Here is a 20,913-nt window from a genome sequence, read left to right as displayed (position 1 = left end):
ATTAAACTTTGCAACATAGGCCCAAACCAAAATAGTCTGGCAATAAAAATAAATAGCATAGGATTGGCAAGGTAGAAGTAAATCTTTATATGTAGATGAAATGATCATCTACAGAGAAAATACTAAGAAATCTCTAGGAGCCCCTAGAACTTGTGTTTGAATTTAGCAGGATTAGATAACACAAGGTATATATAAAAATTCAGGTCTAGGTATACTTGCTATAAGTGAAGAATTGGACATTGAAATTGAAAAGTTATGTAGGAGTACAAAGGATCTAGAAAACTAAAAAAAAAAAAAAAGGAAAAAGCAGTGTTGGAAGACATTTAGTACCTAATTTTAAGACATCCTCTAAAGCTACAGTAATCAAGGCAGTGTTGATGTAAGGAAAGACATATGTATCATTGGAATAAAAAGAGAATCTAGAAAGAGAACCACACATATATCGTCCACTGAGTTTTGAAAGATTACTTAACATTAACATTTTATAGAACATAAACTCAATTCAAGAGCAGAGGAAAAGATGTTTTCAGCAAATGGCACTAGAACATCTGGTTTCTGTGTAAAAAATTAAGCTCAACCCTTTACTTCCATACATAAAAATAACTTGAAAGGATCTATGAACCTAAATATGAAAGAATAAAACTATAAAATATTAAGAAGAAATTATAAGGGAAAATGTTTATGAATTTAGAGTAGGTAAGAATTTCCTAGGATATAAAAAACATGATGTATAAAAGAAAAAAATTGATAAATGAGATTCCATCAAAATTTAGAATTTTAAATGACATCATTAAGAAAATGAAAATTAGTCCTTAAACAAACTATATTCATAATGCATATAACCTATGACCAGAATATATAAAGAACTCTTACAGCTCATTAATAGACAACCCAATTAAAAAGTAGACACAAAAAGATAATAAATACCCAGTACAGCACAAGGAAAGGTGTGCAACTCTAGAATCAGAAAAATACTAATCAGTACAATAACAAGATTGAATTATACACTCATTAGGGAGATGAAGTTAAAAGTTTCAAAAGAACAAATGTCAGCTTATGTGTGAACCAGTTAGAACTTTCTAATACTACTAATGTGAATGTAAAATGATAAAACCATTTTTAAAAACATCATAAAAATTTCTTATATTACTGTTAAGAACCAACAGTCCTGTTCTTAAGTTTTTACTTGAGAGGAATGAAAGTACATGTTCACAATAAATTTGTATATACAAGTTGAGTATTCCTTATCTGAAATTCTTGGGACCAGAGTGTTTCAGATTTTCATTTGAAATCCACTTGATCCGCAAAGAGGATAGCTACCATTGCTTTTTTTTCAGGTTCCTGTCACATGGAATATTGTTTTCCATCCTTTAACTTTCAGACTATGAGTTTCTTTTTTAATTAAATGTGTTCTTCTATGCAGCATATTGTTGGATCTTGCTTCTTGACCCATTCTGCCAGTCTCTTTCTTTTGACTGGTGAATTGAGACCATTAACATTGATGGTTATAACTGGTATGTATTGATTTATCATTGTCATGACTTTTTCTGTTTGTTGGATTCTCCCCCTTTGTGTTTAATTTCTTGTCGTGACCAACAGATTCATTCTTCTGGGCTTCCTGGGGTTGTGATCCTCACTGTCTTTTCACAGGATAATTTCTAAAATTTTTTGGAGTGCTGGTTTCATATTCATGAATTTCCTAAGGTGCTCTTTGTCATGAAAGTATCTTATTTCTCCATCAATTTTGAAAGATAATTTGCAGGGTACATCAATCTGGATTGGATGCTGTTTTCTTTTAGAGCTTGAAATACGTTGCTCCAAGCTCTTCTTGCCTTGAAGGTTTTCATTGAGAAATCTGCTGTGATTCTGATGGGCTTTCCTTTGTATATAATTTGTTTCCTTTCTCTAACTGCTTGTAGAACTTTGTTTTTCTGTTGGGTTTCTGGAATCTTACTTATTATATGCCTACGTGTAGATTTTTTTTTTTTTATCAAGGCTAGTTGGAGTCCTATATGCCTCATTTATCTGTATGTCAAGTCCTCTTTCCCTGCTTGGGAAGTTTTCTGCCACCACTTCTGTGAATAGATTTTTATGTCATCTGCACTATCTCCTGTTTCTTCATTGACTCCAATCAGTCTTATGTTATTCTTCTTTGCATCATTTAGCAGCTGCTGGATTGATTACTCATGGTCCCTTACAATTTCAAAACAATTTTTCTTTTCCTGGTCACTAAGTGCAATCTTATCTTCTATATCTGAAGTTCTGTCTTCACATTGGCTGATTCTGCTGCACAGACTTTCAATGGAGTTTTTAATCTCCTGGAAATCTGTTTGCATGTTTTATGGATTCCATTTGTTTCCTATGTTGGGATTATTCCATCATATTCCTGAGCTCCTCTCTAGATTTATTAATCATGTCTTACACTATGAGCACAATCGCTACTGTTATCTGAGAAATTATTTCTGATTTCATTTTTTACAGATCCTGTTTTGTTGTCAATTCAGGGAGTCCAGGTGTTTGAGTATCAGGTTGTTCCATCTCATTTCCCTTTGTGGTTGCTGTAGGTGATCTGGAAGTCTGGTTTTGAGACTTGTTTACATGTCTTCTCATTTCAATGGGGGAGGGGACAGTGCTGCTGGTGCCTGTGCAGTTTACCTCCTGTGTTCTGGCAGGGGAGGTAGAGTAGCCCAGAAGCCTACTCTTGTCTGCTGGGAGCAGCTCACCTTCTGTGTTCTGGCCTCTAGAATATATTTTTTAATTTATCATAGGAGGATTTTATCATATTAGACTATTAAGGGAATATAAACAATATTTAAGTCAGGGGTATGCAAACTACAGCCTTTGAACAAATCACTTGTTTTTTAAAAATAAAGCTTTTTTTCACTTTTTTGATACCAAGGATCAAACTCAGGACCTTGTGCTTGTGAGCTAGGCACCAGAACCACTGAGCTAAATCTCCAGCCCTTCAAAATAAATTTTTATTGAAAACCAAATATCCTCATATGTGATGGTTTTTGGTTTTGTTTGTTTTTTCCAATGTGACATAGTTGAGAATTTATAATAGAGAACACTTGGCCCACAAGTTTAAAACATTTACTTTAGCCCTTTAATAGAAATTTTGCAAAGCTATGTTGTAGTTTATCTCATACTTTAAAAACTTATTCCACTACTGTTTTAGATACTATTAAAAGCATAGATTATCATATTCTGAAATGTTAAAGTGCCCAAAAGGTGTTCTGCTTTACCTTAGGACAAGGAATGATCAAAAATGCAATGATTTTTCTCCAACTAGTGACAGGATCATATGGCTTTTTCCTTTCCTCTGTTTAAATGATGACTTTTGGGGGTGGATCTTCCAATGCTGAACCAACTCTGCCATCCCTATAACAAAACCCCTTTCTACCTCCTGCCAGATCTGACTTCCAATAGTTTGTTTTGTTAAACAAATTTCTATCTATGTTCATACTTTTTTCTTCTATTATCTTTATCCAGTTTTAGGATTAGCACAATGTTGAGTTCCTAAAATGAGGGGAAAAGTATTCCTTCTTTTTTCTGCTTTAATTGTTTGATATAATTTATCATTTAAAATGTTTATGAGCCTGCTGTTGTCATATAGGTAGGTTTTCAAGCTAGGAATATACTTTCTTTAATAGGTGCTATTCAAACTTTATATTTCTTCCAGAGTTAGTTTCATTAATTTGTCTTCCAAGGTACTTCTTAGAAGTTGTCAAATTTATTTCAAAAAAGATTTTTGTAATATGCTTTCTATATCCTTTTAAATTCTGTAAAATCATGGTAATGTCTCCCAGATCTTAATATTGTAATTTTAAAAATGTATAACTGATATTGTGTAACAAGAAGAAAAGGTCTAAAAGACCAGGGGAATTGGGAGGGGTAGGGGAAGGGGAAAAAGGGAAAGGAAAAAATATGAGGAGGAAAAAAATGGAAACAAGGTCTTTGCAAATAGGGAAGGGTGGAGAGGGTGAAGGGAGGGCAAGGGAAGGGGGAAAAAAATAAGAACCAAGATACTAATGTAATGGTACAAGATCCCAATGATGACTGTAACTCTATTTTATACCTAAAATGTACCAATAAACTTATTTGAGGAAAAAAAATGCAAAGATTACTAAATTTTTAAAAACTAAAATAAAAGAAATTTTGTCAGAAATGATGGTATAAGAGTGTTTGAAGGGAAGGGGAATACTAGCAATGTGTTTTTTACAATAATAAAAAAATTTTAACTTAAGCATTTATCATATTTTCTGATTATACTTCATTGACAAATACATTGATTTCTGTCAAATAAAAACATAGTGTGTCTTCATCTGCCTTATTCAGTAGAACTGGCACCATGCAACTTCTGACCCTTTTCCAAAGTCAAAATGACCATGAAGTAAATGTTGAGAATCAACTCAGGAAACAGAGGCAGCCAGGACAGTGTAGCAGCTGAAGACACTGACCACTGTGGAGTTCCAGAATTGTTCCAGAAAATGGCAAGAATGATCTGATAAGTGTGTTCAGAGGGCAAGTATTCAAAAGAGGATTAATGGCAATGCATCTTTTCTGTAAAATTTAAACATTCTGTTAAATTTAAACATTCACTGCACCATAGCACCACTCCCAGTGCAGAACAGGCTTCCTGGCCTCTGTTCCACCACTCTCAGCATGGAGGAGGCTTCCAGGATGCCATACCACTGCTCCCAGCACAGAGGAGGTGAGTCACATAGGCCCCAGCAGCACACGCCCACACACACACACACACACACACACACACACCCTGTCAAAATGAGAAGACACATACACAAGTCTCAAAACCAGACTTCCAGATCACCTACAGCAACCACAAAGGAAAATGAGATGGAACAACCTGATACTCAAACACCTGGACTCCCTGAATTGACTACAAAACAGGATCTGTAAAAAATGAAATCAGAAATAATTTCTCAGATAACAGCAGAGATTGTGCTCATAGTGCAAGACATGATTGATAAATCTAGAGAGGAGCTCAGGAACAAGATGGAATCCCAGCATAGGAAACAAATGGAATCCATAAAACATGCAAACAGATTTCCAGGAGATGAAAAACTCCATTGAAAATCTACACAGCAGAACGAGCCAATGTGAGGACAGAATTTCAGATACAGAAGATAAGATTGCAATTAATGACCAGGAAAATTAAAATTGCTTTAAAATTGTAAGGCACCATGAGAAATCAATCCAGCAGCTACTAGATGATCCAAACAAGAAAAACATAAGACTGCTTAGAGTCAATGAAGAAACAGGACAGACTACAAATGACATAAAAAAAACTATTCACAGAAGTGATGGCGAAAAACTTCCCAAGGCAGGGAAAAGAACTTGGCATACAGATAAGTGAGGCATATAGGACTCCAAATAGCCTTGATCAAAAAAATCTACACATTGGCGTATAACTGTTAAGATTCCAGAAACCGAACAGAAGAACAAAATTCTACAAGCAAGAGAAAAGAAACAAATCACATACAAAGGAAAGCCCATCAGAATCACAGCAGATTTCTCAATGAAAACCCTCAAGGCAAGAAGAGCTTGGAGTGACGTATTTCAAGCCCTAAAGGAAAACAACCTTCAATCCAGACTGATGTACCCTGCAAACTAGCTTTCAAAATTGATGGAGAAATAAGATACTTTCATAACAAAGAAAACCTTAGGAACTTTGTGAATATCAAACCAGGACTCCAAAATTTTTAGAAAATATCCTATGAAAAGACAATGAGGATCACAACCCCAGGAAGCCCAGAAGAATGAATCTGTTGGTCACGACAAGAAATTAAACACAAAGGGGGAGAATCCAACAAACAGAAAAAGTCATGACAATGATAAGTCAATACATACCAGTTATAACCATCAATGTCAATGGTCTCAATTCACCAGTCAAAAGAAAGAGACTGGCAGAATGGGTCAAGAAGCAAGATCCAACAATATGCTGCATAGAAGAACACATTTAATTAAAAAAGAAACTCATAGTCTGAAAGTTAAAGGGTGGAAAGCAATACCCCATGAGACAAGAACCTGAAAAAAAGCAGGAGTAGCTATCCTCTTTGCAGATCAAGTAGATTTCAAACCAACACTGATTAAGAGAGACAAAGGACACTATATCCTTGAAAAGGGAACAATCCAACAGGAAGAGATGACAATCGTAAATTTCAATGCATCAAACACTAGTGAACACAACTATATAAAACAAATACTAACAGACATGAAAAGTCATGTATGCACTAATACAATAATAGTGGGGGACCTCAATACCCCACTGTCACAAATAGATAGATCAACTGGACAAAAAATAAGTAATGAAATACCAGAACTCAATCAAACTCTTGAACAACTGAAATGAACAGATGTTTACAGAGTGTTTTACTCCACAAAATCAGAATACACATTCTTTTCAGCTGCACATGTGTCATTTTCCAAAGTAGACCACATACTCACACATAGAACATATTTTAGTAAGTGCAAAGGAATTGACATCATCCCCTGTATATTATCAGATCATAGGGTGATGAAATTGGAGATCAATGGCAAAAGAAACCCCAAAAACATCATAAAAACATGGAAATTGATCAACACACTTCTGAATAACCAATGGGTCACAGAGGATACTAAAGAAGAAATCAGACAATTCCTTCAATTAAATGACAATGACAATATAACATATCAGAATCTATGGGACACAATGAAAACAGTCTTGCCAGGGAAATTCATAGCAGTGAATACTCATATTAGGAAAACAGAACAAGTCCAATTAAACAACCTGATGCTGAACCTCAAGCTTCTAGAAAAAGAAGAGCAGGACCAACCCAAAGCTCATACAAGGGAGGAAATTATAAAGATCAGAGCAAAAAATCAATGCAATGAAGACTAAGATAAGGATACAAAAAATCAATGAAGCCAAGAGTCAATTCTTGGAAAGAATAAACAAAATTGACAAATGCATAACCAAACTTATCAGAAAGAGGAAAGAAAAGACACAAATCCATACAATAAGGAATGAAAAGGATGAAACTACAATGGAGCCTGCAGAAATCCAGAGGATCATCAATACCTACTTCGAGAACTTGTATGCCAATAAGATGGAAAACACAGAAGTGGAGAGATTTCTAGACACATATGAATTACCACAGTTGAACGAAGAAGGCCTAAAAATTCTAAATGACCCAATATCAATCAATGAAATTCAAAACCTAATTAAAATCTTACCAACTAAGGAAAGCCCAGGTCCTGTTGGCTTCACTGTTGAATTCTACAAGACATTTAGAGTAGAACTACTGCCACTACTGTTTAAACTCTTCAGTGAAATTGAAAGGAAAGCAATACTCCTGAATTCATTCCTGAAATCCAGCATCACCTTGATCCCCAAAGCAGAGAAAGACCCATCCAAAAAAAAGAAGTATAGGCCAATTTCACTAATGAACAAGGATGCAAAAATCCTTAATAAGATACTGGCAAACAGAATGCAGAAGATCATCCACCCTAAACAAGTGGGATTCCCCCCAGGGATACAGGGTTGATTCAACATAAGCAAATCAATAAATATAATATGCTATATCAATAAAGCGCAGGACAAAAATGGTATGATCATCTCAATTGATGCAGAAAAAACATTTGACAAACTCTAAAACACATTTATGATAAAAAAAAACTCTACAAAAAATTGGAATAGATGGTCTCTACCTCAATCTGATAAAAGAGATTTATGAAAACCCAACAGCAAATATCATACTAAATGGTCAAAAACTGAAAGTGTAAATAAGGATTAAAATGATTAAAATGAATAATTGATAATTTGAAATAAGAAATGGTCCAAAAGGTGTAGGGGTGGTGGGAGGGGAAGGGGAAAGAAAGTAGGGAAAGGAAGGGGCTGGGGATTTAGCTCAGTGGTTCCAGTGCCTGCTTTGCAAGCGCAAGGTCCCAAGTCCAATCCTCACTACAAAAAAAAAAAGAAGAAGAAGAAGAAGAAGAAGGGAAAGGATAAATTATGAGAAAATAAAAAACATGGAAATGAAATCTATGAAATAGGGAATGATGGAGGGGGTGAAGGACCCACAGGTAATGGGGGGAAAAAAAGAACCAAGATACATCATGTACAGGAACAAGCACCCAATGATAAATGTAAATGTATTGTATATCTAAAATGTATCTATAAAAAAATTTAAGGAAAAAAACCCTGAAATCTTTCACACTAATATCAGGAACAAGACAAGGATGTCCACTACCATTCCTGTTCAATATAGTTTTGGAAACATTAGCCATAGCAATTAGACATGAGAAAGAAATAAAAGGAATAAAGTTAGGAAATAACTCATATTGTCATTATTTGCAGATGACATGATACTCTCTATAGAAGACCCTAAGAATGCCATGAAAAGTCTTCTAAACTTAATAACCAAATTCAGTGATGTAGCTGGATACAAGGTCAACACACAAAAATCAACAGCTTTCTTCTACACAAACAACAGACTCACTGAGACAGAAATAGGGCAAACAATTCCTTTCACAATCACATCCAAAACACTGAAATATCTAGGAATCAACCTAACAAAAGAAATCAAAGACCTCTTCTCTGAAAACTATAGCACTCTGAAAAGAGAGATTGAAGTTGATATCAGAAAATGGAAAGACATCCCTTGCTCCTGGGTAGGAAGGATTAGTATAGTGAAAATGGCCATAATTCCAAAACTGCTATATAGATTCAATACAATTCCAATTGAAATCCCAGCAGCATACTTCACAGACTTGAGAAAACAATCCAAAAATTCATTTGGAACAAGAAGAGAACCAGAATAGCAAAAGTAATCCTAGGCAACAGAGACATTGCAGGGGGTATCACAACTCCCACCTTGAAACTATACTACAAATCTACTGTGATAAAAACAGCATGTACTGGCAAAGAAACAGACCTGAGGACCAGTGGAACAGATTAGAAGATGCAGAAACAACTCCAGACACACTCAGCCACCACATTTTCTACAAAATAGCCAAACACCCTCACTGGAGGAAAGATAGCCTCTTTGATAAATGGTGCTGGAAAAATTGGGTTTCAAGTTGCCAAAGATTAAAACTAGACCTATATCTCTCACCATGCACTAAACTAAAATCGAAATGGATAAAAGATCTAAATATTAAAATAGAAATGCTGAACAGGCTAGAACAGAGGTTAGGTAGAACTTTTGAAGGCACTGGTATAGGAAAAGATTTTATGAACAAAACCTCAGTTGCCTGTGAACTAGCACAAACAATCAACAAGTGATATCTCTTCTTATTTAAAACCTTCTGCACACCAAGAGAAACCACTAACAGAGTGAAGAGACAACCCACATGTGGGAAAAATTTTCACCTGCTATTCTTCAAACGAAGGTCTACTATCTAGAATGCATAAAGAACTTAAAAAAATCAGACCTCCCAAATTTAAAGACCTAATCCAAACCTGGGCATTTGAAATGAACAGACATTTCTCATACAAAGAAGTAGAAATGGAGAATAAACATATGAAAAAATGTTCAACATCACTGGTCATTCAAGAGACGCAAATGAAAAAAAACGCTGAGATTCCACCTCACTCCAGAAAGAATGGCTGCTATCATGAAATCAACCAACAACAAATGCTGACAGGGCTGTGGGGAAAGAGGAACTCTGCTCCACTGCTGGTGGGAGTGTAGACTGGTGCAACCACTGTGGAAATCAGTATGGAGATACCTCAAAGAACTTGGACTAGAAGTCCCATTTGACCCTGCTATTCCCCCGCTGGGTATTTTCCCCAAAGAATTAAAAGGATCATACCACAGTGATACATGTGCACCCATGTTCATAGCAGCACAATTTGTAATAGCTAAAACTTGGAAGCAGCCCAATTTCCCATCAACTGGAGACTGGGTAAAGAAAACACATTTTTAAAAAATAAGATGGAGTACTACTTAGCCATAAAAAATGAGAAATTAGAGACATTTATAGCTAAATGGATGCACATTGAAGCAATACTCTTAAGTGAAATAAACAGTATACACATTTGCAAATACCAGATAGTACCTCTAGTGTGAGGAACTGAAAGTGTAAATAAGGACTAAAATGTTAATAGATAATGTGAAATTGGAGGAAAAGGTCCAAAGGGGAAGGGGAAGTGGGAGAGGTAGGGGAAAGGAAAGAAGGGAATGGAATTAATATGAGAAAATGAAAAACTGGAAACAAAGTCTTTGTAAATAGGGAGGGATGGAGGTATTGAAGGGAGGGCAGGTGAAGGGGGAAAAATAACAAGCAAGAGAGATTATGTAAAGGTGAAAATTTCCAATGAGGAATGTCATTACATTGTGTACCTAAAATGTACCAATAAAATAAAATTTAAAAATTTTTAAACATTCCCTGTATTTTTTGTTTACACCTCAAATATGTAGAGAAATTGCCTTCTAATTCTTTGTATTAAAATGAAACTTGTGTATTGTATGGTAAAAGCACATTGACTCTCCTGTCGCTGTTAAGACTAGATTCAAAGCCTTAGGGAAACTATAGCTGTACAGTATTCACTAAATTTAAACACCATTTGTAGAATCAAGTTATTGATCAGTTAAGAGCAAAGGACTTTAAAGCAAACTAGTCATGGGCAATGAAGAATTACTTCTCCCTCCTTGCGGTAAAAGTTGTAATGAGAAGGTATAAAATAAATCAATCACATAACTATCCTGTAAGACTTCTTCTTTTTTCAGTCAAGTAACAACAAAAAAGACAAAGCAGACATTTGGAAGAGCAAATGGAACGTTACTCAAATAAATTGCAAGCTGGCAGCTTTCTTACCAAGAAACTAGAGCCATAATTCAAAATACCTTTATAATCATTGACTTCAAGGTTACCCAAAGCAAAGATCAAGGGCAGTCTTTATTTTAAGAACACTTGAAGAGGAGTTTTAATACAATGAAAACTGTGGTAAAATCATATTGTAGAAACTATGCATGGTGTCCCTCAATTCTTGTGAATGTGATTGTTTATGAAGTAATGACATATTTTTAATGTAACAGCAAATTTTGTAATGAAAAATATAGATTTACAAAGTTGAAGTAATTGCATATATAAAAGTACATTTTGCATTGCTAACTAATCATCCTATGTCCTCAAGCATTGATTTCTACTCTCTGAAACTGAGTTGCTGTAGAAAAAGCCTGCTATTTCCATCCTAGTTAGCACAATTCTGCCCAGCACCAATCTCAATATGTTCTCTTGTGTAATACAACTACATTTCCAAGTACATGGTGTTTTTAAAAGGCAGTTAAGATCATGAATTTCTGTGATGTTGGTGTTGTTTTTTCTTCTTCCTATAAGAATTTTGAGGCATAATTTATGAAATATAAAATGTATTTAAGTATAGTTCTTAGTGAGTTTTGATAAATGTGCACATTATTGTGATCACCATTATAATCAAACAAGACTCTGTCTCACAATAAAACATAAAACGTAAAGGAGACTGGGGATGTATCTCAGTGTGAAAGCCCTGGGTTCAATTCTCAGTACTACAGGGAAAAAAGGAAAAGAAAAAAGACATAAACATTTCCATCACTTCAGAAAGCTTCCTTTTATCCCTCTTTTCATTAAACAATGATCGGTCTACTCTCAGTCACCAGAGATTAGTTCTACTTGTTCAGTCCATGTTGCTGCATGTTTCATATGTCAATTTGTCTTATTGTGTTACTCCATTGCATGAACATACTTGTTTACTCATTCATCTATTGGTGGACACTTAGATAAAGAAGGAGCTTCAAATGTTCATGTGAAATCTTTTGAGGAAATAATGTTTTCCTTTCTTTTTGGAAAAAAAAAAAACAGTGGTGATTCAATTTGAATTTTTAATATTTACTCTTCTTTCTTTCTGCCATGTAACTCTGTTCCTTATTTTCAATATTCTTTCACATCCATGTTCCATTTGCATTGATACAGAATAGGATGGAAACAGATATAACCAATATATGGTCAAAATTCATAAAAGGTGATAAAGTATTTTGAAAATATGTTATTTTCCATTTCCAGGAAATTTTCACTAAATAGCTTTGCTATTCTCAGAACAAAACTCAAACCTAGAGACTTATTTACATAAATTCTTCATTTACATTAACTCTTTATTTGCAAAGAATCACGAAACAAAGATGAAACTTAGAAGGTTCTGCTGGTCTGAACAGAAAAGATCTTCTCATGTGTGAAAGAAATGAGACTTTCCAAGCTTTCAGGAGTCTTGATGACACATTTTCTTGACCTATATGGTGTGAAACCCTACTTTGTACAGCACTTAGCAGAGAGAAGAGAGAATGTAATGAAGAGATATGTGAGAAGATAACCAAAAAAATCTCTATTAGCAATATGACATAAGCTCAAAGCTCTGGAAAATGGTTGGGTTTAGTATGATGAAACCCAGTAGTGATGTTTTTAATCTCTAAGAAACCACAGAGTTTTCCTAAGACATGCAATGTGCATTATGAGTAAACAATAAATGAATAGCTAGACGTTAAGGCTGTCAAAAACTGTGAAGGAAATGAAATTTGGCTCTACTTTACAAGCTAACAAGTTGTCCTGTCATTTATGTTATTACTCCTGAACATAGTAACCAGAGTGCCTGTGTTGTTACTTTTCTCTCATTGCTGAGATAAAATACCTGACCCTCAAAGTTAGAGGGGAAGGGGTTTATTTGGCTTACAGTTTGTAGAGGTTTCAATCCATAATTGGCTGGCTCAAGGCAGGAATTGCAGAGGTGAAACAACATGGTGCACACAAGGTAGCAAAGACAATAAGAGGGTTAACAGAATTTTTCTGTCCCTTTAATCTTATTCAGACTGCTGGGAATAGGGCACTGCCAAACCAATCACTCACGTGTAGTGGTTTAGTAATCACATTCCCTTAGTCCCAGCATGACGCACTCTAGATTCAGGCACTGCCAAAATAACCCCACCTCATTCACAGGAGGCTTTGGGGAGATATCTAAACACAAGCCATAACAGTGTCAAAGATTGTGCTAGTTTGTTGAGTCCTGACTTTTATAAGAAAGAAGAGATAAAAAGGTAATTACATCAACCAGCACATGTAAAGAACGGCATTATAGGAGAGGAATTTTGAGCTCAAGGAGTACAAATATTTTGTAATGGGAAGTAAGATTGCCATTTATGTAAAATAAAATATTGTCTTTACTCTACTATATAATAAAGAAACTTGTCTTGAGAGAGACAGACAGAGAAGTAAAAAAAAATCCTTAAAAATACATTCCAGATCAAAGAGCAATTTTGCTCTAATGCTCAGAAATGTGAGAGATACATGGAGATTTGTTCCTCAACTCTATGACTTATTTTTCATGGTCAAATAATCGCTCTCTACTAGATGCTTTAACACATAAGCATTATGAATAGCACAAAGCTGATCTAGAATCATAACAACAAATATTGTGCCCCACCCACCAGAGTCTGCCATAATTTCCATGCTGGTCTTTCCTACCACTAATACTTTGAATGCCATAAAGTTTGCTGAATTGTATGGCCCAAGCAGAAGGTACTGCAATCTGAACCCACCCTAGGCTCCACTCAGAACTGATAGCCATCAATGCCTTTAGATATATTATCTAGAGTAATATTTCCAAGTATTGTGTTGCCTTCTCAATCTGAAGGAATCTAACAGGCTCTTTTGTAGTCAGGGAGATAAGATGTAGAAATTTTTCTTTTACTTTGGAAAAGATATTCTACCACAGTCTTAATCACTGGCCTCTAAATCTTCAGAGAAGTGGCTAGTCTATGAAATTAGGTAGAATTTATGTCTCACCCTCTGGAGTGTCTTACCAAAGCTACCAGCTCACAAGCCACATCTTGTTTCTCCTGTGCATTCACCAGGGTAATGCAGTGATTCTAAACAATAATATCATATCATAGGGTGAGGGCAAGGGTTGTGGCAGAGATGGGTATCACTACAAAAAACTAAAGGAGACAGAAGTAGTGGTCCCTATCGTATCTCCATTTAATTTGCCATTCTGGTCTTTGGTGAGAATGGATCCTGGAAGATGCTGGCAAATTAACTTACTTATCCATTAAGTAGCTATATTTGTAACTAAGCCTTCCACACGATGATAAAACTTATTTTGTAGACTAGCAAATTTGTGCCATGCTACTGTGGCTGCCAGGTATACACAGTCTAATTACACACACAGGAACGAGAGAAGTAACTACAGTGGGCATGCTGGAAGTTTGAGCCAGGGCTTCCTTCATGTATTACCTGGTTCCATGGTCTCCTACTCTAAAAGGAAAACAGTAGTGATGTTTTTAATATCTGGAAGTCAAGATCAACTCAGATTCTATGTCTCACAATTCTTCCTAAATTTTAAATGCCTTCAAAGAAATGGCCATATTTTCTTGGGGGAAGGACTGAGGAATCATGCCGATGTATTCGTTCCTTTCTGAGATCCAGACAACTTCTCAATTCTGGATCAAAAAGTGGTTCAAGTCTGGGAATAAAACAAGCATCATGGCTTTTTACTGAAGAGACCACCCTTAGCATGAAGCTCAACTCTTCTTGATTTTTGGTTTTGAGGTTTTGTTTTTTGTATTTTTGTACTTTTTTGTGCTTGATTGGTTTGCTTTGGGTAGCAGATGTTAAGCATACATAGATTACAACTTAAACAAAGACAAAGTGATACTTACAGAGATTTCTGGAGTTCTCTCTCTGCAAAGCTTTCTCCTATATGCTACATTGTGCTAGATATTAAACCATTTCTGCCTCTCCTTCCTCCTACCTCCAAACTGTCTGCACAACAGGACCACAGAAGTTAAGATCTAACTAAAGCATTCTGCCCAGAAACTCACCCCCTGTGTCTCTCTTCTCGCAGCAACCACATTTCTGTGCTCTCTGCTGTCCAGTGTCTAAAAACAAACATCTCATATATTTGGTCCAGTTTTCTAGTTGCTCATGAGAAGGCCAATCTCAGTTTTTCTATGGATGGAAGTAGAAGGTCCTGACTTTATACAATGACTTTTTAACTATAATACAGTAATGAATTGATGTTATCATTTAAATTATTTTTAAAAGTTAGATCTTTTTAAAAACCTAGAATTTATCCAATAGGTTTAAAACAATATAATTTTCAAATTGTTCATGGTAATCTTCTACTGTGTCACATTTCCTTTATCTTTCATAATTCAATATCCACTTCCAAGCTATATGCAAAGCCTACATTCACATAGTCATAGTACTTCACATAGTCATAGTACTTCAAATTACTGGAATAGATTATGGCATCTTTTCCCAAGTCTTCTTTCAAAAACAGTTTTTTGGTAAAATCATTGAGTCAACTGTATTCAAGACACAGTACTATTTTGCTTTACTATTTTCATATTTTGAAATTCTTATACATTCTTTCATCCAAACTGTCTCTTCTTAATCTGAGGCCAATTCACCTTTTTCTCTGTCCTTAGGAGAAACTTCAAGATTGGTGTAAGGACTGACATTATATGAATAAAGAATTCAGTACAGTATTTGACATACAGTAGCCACTCAAGAAATATTAAACACTATTGTTTATTTCTTAAAATCATAAACACCTGATTTTGAGTTATCTGATCATCATGTGACTCCATGTTACTATATGCTATACCATTGTCATAAGTTTAAATGCCCTAAGTACCAACAAATTTGGAAACGAAATTCAAAGTTAGCCTCTTTTAAATCCTTGACTCACACACTCATTGCTCTTTTCAAGATCAATGTCTACACCAGGTCACTTTGCTTTGTCCTGACCCCTCCATTTCCAGATTTCTCTCTATTGCTTGCAAGCCCTATGTCTCTAAGGGACTGGCATCACTTCCCTCCTGACAAGGCCAGCATTTATCAGTAACATCCAGGGGCCACCATGAAGCTAGATTTTGACTCCTAAAATAGTAATTAAAGGCCTAAAAGGATAGTTGTGATTGTATGCCTTCTAAAAAAAATGAAAAAAAGAGAATAGGAGGTGACAAGCAAAATAAGCAAAGGCTAATATGTTTGACCCTTAAAGGGAAAAAAAAAACAAGCAACGAATTCATCTTGGTTAGATCATGTTCTGAAAGAACCGAATACAGGATGCAATAGAAGTTTCCATAAACTAAACTGTAATTATACAATCTGCTCCTTAGAAAAAAGATCCATTTGAGAATCCCAGGGCATGACTATAGCTACAATTTTAAATCTGTGTACACAAATAAGAAAAATAAATCATCTTATTTTATTAATAAAGTTGATACTTATACCCCATGTATAAAGCACTGACTTCTGCTTCAGCTAGAGGAATAATAAGTCATAACACATCTTAGTTATAAATCAAGTGTATGAACCATTCATCATCTTCTGAGATTCTAAATCAGTCATGTTCACAAAGTGGTTGCATAACTTGGTAACAACTCTCTGGAAGAATAAATCAGTCACTTCCAGATATATGAATAAGTGACATGATCCATAAATTACATGATTATATACTCATGATTCATCAACCAGAAACTTTATTTAAAACTTGAAAATTTAAAAACACTTATTGTGAATAATTTACTAAATACTAGTCCCAAATTCCCATGACACAATAAGATTATATGTATAAGAAATACAAATATTCCCCTGCTTTGAGTAGAGTTTTTAACTACCAAGCTGATATGCTTGCCGCAAATCCATACTATTCACGTTTGGTAGTAACATCTTGTTTTTCTGTACATGAGGATAAAACCTGTTTTTCCTCTTCTACATTCTCACAACATTTCTTGTCAACAAAATGTAGTTTTCCGCACCTTGCAATTCTCTGACTCTGGCTGAGTGGCCACAGTTTAACTCGATTCTGACACTAACCAGAGTTAGTGCACATGTGAACAGTTTAGGCATATGAGTCTAACCCCACTTCAGATGCCTGCCATATGTTGTAGGTTACCAGGTTTTCCACAGCTTCTGTCCAACTTGGCTAGAAATCATGGGTTATCATGACCCCCTTCTCCAATTTCATACTTTGCTAGAGTGATTCACAGAACTCAGGAAAGAACTTTATTTACTATTACCTGTTATAAAGGGGACAACCTAGAAACAGACGGAAGAGGTGCACAGGGCAATGCATAGAGAGAGAGGAGCAGAGCTTGTGAACCCTCCAGGTGTTCACCAACCTGAAAGTTCTCTGAACCTTGTCCTTTTCGGGTTTCTGTGGAGGCTTACTACATAGGCCTGACTGACATGATTATGGAGTAGTGATTAACTCAACTTTTAGCCTGTCTTCTGTCCCAGTGGTTAGTGAGGCTGAGATCACTTGGTTGGTCCCCCTGGAAGTCAGGCGTCACCTGAGGCTGTCAAGGAACAGCAGCCACCTCATTAGCACAGGCTGACACCTCTGGCAGAAGCTAAGGCAGAGACCCTCCCTATCTGCGGCTTTCACATCTTCAGATTTCACCAGCCAAGGATCAAAAATATTAAGAAAAAGAAAACTACACATACACTGAATATGTACAAACTTTCCTCTTGTCATTATTCTACAAACAACATAAAAATTTACTCACATAGTATTTACATTACAGCAGGTATTATATGTAATGTAGAGATGGTTTAAGGTATGCAGAAGGATGGGGGGAGGCCATATGTACATACTACACTTTATCATTTTATTAAAGGGAAATAAATATCTTTATGTTTTGGTATCTAGAGGGGGGTCTTGGAACGGATTCTGAAGGACAACAGTATTTCTTATTATACTGCAATTCCACCATCCCAGGTGGAAAATGTAAGCGAGTAAAACTAACAGATCTACGGTCCTATTTTTAAACAGTACTTTTTGTGATATATAGATATAAATACATCAATATTTGGAGACTGTTACTTTCCTTTGGGGAATGTCTTTGAAAGTAGATAATCCAATATAATTGCAACTCAAAGAAAAATATAACTGAACATTATCTTAGATAATTATGTTAAGACTGCACATTAGTACTTCAATTAGTAAATGTAAATTTTATTAATATAATTGTATTTTCTGTTTGTATAAGCCTTTCATATTTATTTTTTCATAATCTGTTAGAATGATTATCACTATCTTATAGATGAGGGAAAAATGTAAGATAGTTAAAAACCTAAATGCAATTCAAGTCTCTTGTCTTCTCTTTCTGTGTTCTTCCATCTCTCATGTTTCCTGTCATACATTTTGCTGCCATTAGAAAAACAAGAATAATTTTTAATCTTTCTATGAGCATATAATTTTATTAATTTAAGCTTAAAGTTTATTCAATTAACCATAAAGTTTACTACTTTAAGCAGAATTATTAGGCTTTAAAGTGTCACCCACATTCTAAGCACTTACCAACTGCTATTTTTTAAATATGTAATAATGATAAAAGCATTATTTGTGCACCATTATACATCCAACATGATTGGAAGCCTGGATTTTACCTTTGTGATGGCAAGTGCTTCTTTACTGTATAGATTCATTATAAGTCATTACAAGTTAAATGACAAACGTCATTGATCTAAGATCACCATAGAATGGTGGAATTTCTTCCATCTCCTAACTGGTAATTGATGTGACTGCAAAGTTGCAAATTACTAATGATTTATAATCTATCCAGCTGTGTCCACACACATTATCTGATGATCAAGAATCTGCAAGGAATGTCAAGCCACTCGCTGTTCTTATTCCTGTGACTTAATGTGAGTGAAGGCTCAAATACTTCTATCTGTCATTCTCAAACAGGTAGCTTTCTAAAAGCAATTCAGAGTCAGCAAGAGACACAAATTTTCTCTCGTTATGAAAGGTACAATATTCAGGATGTAGCATAAAAATACTAATTGAAACTCATCTTATTAACTTGAGCTTTAGATTGACTTTAACTATACAGTTATAGTTTCAGATTTTTTTTTCATTAGAGCAGTTGTTTTCATCAGCCCATAAACTGTTTTGATGACATTTTTCCTTCTCATGTTAGTTATTATTTGGGTATGAGAAAGCAAAAACTGTACTGTAGAATTCAGAATATTCAAAGTATGGTATTCTGCATTAATTTTTTATGCTGCTGCTTAGTAATTTGCTAATAGATGATAATGATATCTCTTTCATATTTCTGGAGGGGCAGGCATCACACAGTCATTAAATTTTGTTTAGTGTAATTATACAAAATTCATCATTATTTCAGTTTTTCAATAAAGTGAGTCACTTGGGAATTGCAGAGACAAGTGTGATGTAGGGGAATATTGCTAGCTGCCATACAGAAAGTTAACTCTACTTCTGGTTTAGTTGGTGTTTTCGTGAACTTGAGCATGTTGCTCACTCTTATGCCCAGAATTTCTCTAAACTGAAATTTAAACTTGAAGATTAGATTACCCTGTTCATGTTTCTTGAGAATACAGTAAAGAACCATTAATAAAATGGAAATGTTCCTCAGATGAGACCATATAAGTATAAATATGCATGACTGTGACATGAGACAGTTTGGGGCTTTAAGATTCCATGTGGTGGTGATATTCAAGGAAAACAACCCACTTCAGCAATTAGGAATCCATTGCTTTTAAGATCTATGGAGTAAATCATAGCATTCACTTTAAACTTGCTTCATGTGTAGCTTTACTTTTCTCCTTTGATTCCTATTGTTCTTTTCTTAATAGTAAAAGCATACATCTGGTCTTTATCTTCATTAGGCTTATTCAATAAATGCAATTCTCCCAATATGATGATCATCAGTGAAAAACTTTCATGAAGTTCATGGAAAATTTCTGCTTTGACCTGAAACATGACTGATCATTGTGCTATGCATATAACAAATCCTTAAAAAAAACCCAGTGAAGTCGCCAATTAAATAAAATATTAAGTTAAAGGGTTTAAACAATAATACTATCAATAAACTAATATTAAAATAATATAAAATTATATCCTTCTGTATCATTTTAACAGCAATGACAGCATTGTATTCCTTAGGATTCTACCCCACCCCCCACTCCCCAGGAAACAGACAATAAAATAATACTCATTTACCACTCCATCTGCACAGCCCTTCCTGTCCATCTGGATGTCAGATGGAAGCAAAGAGATCCACAGCACTTTGAAATAACTGAGGTGGCCTGAGTAGATTTTCATAATGCAATTTACAAAATCAGGCTCCAATATCCACATCTCTGTTTGAACTATGACTAAGTAGATAATGGAGACCATATTTTCCTCCATTTCTTCCAATTCATTATTCTTGAAACATTTCAGGAGTGCTAGAATAGAATTAAATGTTATTTAATGCTCTTCATCTCCAACAAAGTACATTGCAGAATCACCTTTCTGAAGCCCTTGACCTTTTCCCAGTGGTGTCCTATTCCTTATTTTTCCTTGCCTGTATTGAGACCATGCTATCACTCTGAATTTGGTATTCTTAGAATGCCTGCCTGGAGCAAACAGGAGAAGAAGAATGGAGAAAAGGGGAGAAATTGAATTCCAAAAAAGGCCGTATAGCTCCAAGAAAATCCTTACAAGAATACAGACAAATTCCTCTGTTCTTGACGTTTGAAAGCTATCAGATATTTTCTCAAAATTAATATTAATTCCTTGAAAAAATTTTGACAGAACCCTGGACTAATATTATTTACAGTCATGAAGGGTGATAGAACTACACTGAAAAATGCAGTGTGGGCAAAAAGGACTGTATGACTTAGAGACTAGTGAGACTTCCCAGAATGGTCTGCAAAAAGCATATTGAGTACCTGCATGAATAAGAAACAAACTTATATTATTTTAAAGCACTGAAACAAAGGCTCATGTTTCATGGCAAAATAATCTACAGTATTCTGTTATAGATACCTTTGTTAAAAATAATTACTCTCAGTAAGCACTTTCAAATGCTTCAAACAAGTTTCAATCTATATTTTCTCAAGTTCCTAGACCTTGATTTTACATTA

Source organism: Heterocephalus glaber, unplaced genomic scaffold, assembly GCF_053883595.1.
Source record: "Heterocephalus glaber isolate CG9 unplaced genomic scaffold, H.glaber_assembly_v1.0 deba00000122, whole genome shotgun sequence".
Taxonomy (NCBI): Eukaryota; Metazoa; Chordata; class Mammalia; order Rodentia; family Bathyergidae; genus Heterocephalus; species Heterocephalus glaber.
Note: the sequence above shows the minus strand (reverse complement) of the source record.